Raw genomic sequence first — 1,410 nt, 5'->3', positions numbered from 1 at the left:
TGCACTGTGCAGTGAAGGGACCCTTGTGAAGATGCAACGCGCATGTTCACCTTTTAGCCTATTTTTTACGGCCGCTCGACAGGTAATTTGTTTCTTTCTTCGATCAGAGAGGCTCTCGCGGTTGATAACTCCGTTGACATCCGATCATTCATAGATAAGTATCAGAGATCAGGTGATTACCCAGCTTTTGTCAGTAGTTTATTCATCATGCTTAAGCTTGTTTAGTTCTGTACCTTTCAGATTAACCTCTCGCTTCTGTCTGAAGGAAAGTTATACACGTATAGAAAATGTTAACCGAATATTTTTCTCGGAAAGAGCTTTTCTGCTCCTGTGATTGTTGACGGAACTAGCCAGCTTACCTCGCCAACCACTAGACTCATGCATCTGTGCATGAAAATTGAAACAGCGTATAAACAGACCCAAAATGTGTCATTGTTTACCTCAGTAAACATTCTATTGCTCTGCGTTGCACTTTTCATTTGTTTTTCAGCTACGCGCAAGTCAAAAGTACAATTTTGACGACTTTAATATCCGCGTGCACTCACCGTTCTCCACTTTCTTGAGTGTACCAGGATCATCTCAAAGAACTCCAGGCGGTCGAATTTTCCGGAGCCCTTGCCTATGGCGTCCCTCATAGGCTGAGTCACTCTGGCACGTTAAACCCCGATAAACCGTAAACCATAAACTTGAGGAGTGTGCGAGTAAACTTGTCCCTGATATTGGCAACATGGGTATCCGCGCTGACTCACACAGGCCATTGTCGGAGGTGCTGCTTACTGTAGACTGTGGCTTTGAAAAGAGCATTTCTCACTCATAGCAATGAGGCTTATAGCGCACAGTTCCCAGCTCCACCCTTTTCTCTCCAAAACATGTACTGAAAATGAAGTTATTTATTTTTATGTCCGCATCGTCTCGATTTCCGCATGAATACAAGCACAGTTGTTTATTGCGTGCTCCATATCTGTCATCGATATTGAGAGAAGGAAACCTGGCGTAAAATAAGTGGATTCTGAGGTTACCTTACGAGTGGAAAGCGATTGCTTCGGATTTCACATCCGTCGCAGCTTCTGTTGCAACTTCTGTGTGTGTTTGCGACAATTCGTTTGAAAATTTTATCCATCAACAGCCATAGTCCTGTTGTTTGCGGCAGTAGTATATTGTCACGTAGTGGTGACCGCAGTCCAGCGAGCAGGAAAAGAATTGCTTCTAAACTAAACTCTTTACTTTGGCTGACTTGCGCCAGCAAAGGACTGAATGAGTCGGCGACGGCGTAGGCACAAGCGAGCTCGATGGTCGGCGAACCGAATTCCCGACGCTTTCGGCCGTGCTGTATTTAAAGCTGATAGCCAACTGTCGAGATAAAGCGTGCAAAGTTACTTAAACATTCTGGAACAACGCGGAATCAGCAAT

This window comes from Amblyomma mixtum, chromosome 9, assembly GCF_055824585.1.
Source record: "Amblyomma mixtum isolate Tamu chromosome 9, ASM5582458v1, whole genome shotgun sequence".
Classification (NCBI taxonomy): Eukaryota; Metazoa; Arthropoda; class Arachnida; order Ixodida; family Ixodidae; genus Amblyomma; species Amblyomma mixtum.
Note: the sequence above shows the minus strand (reverse complement) of the source record.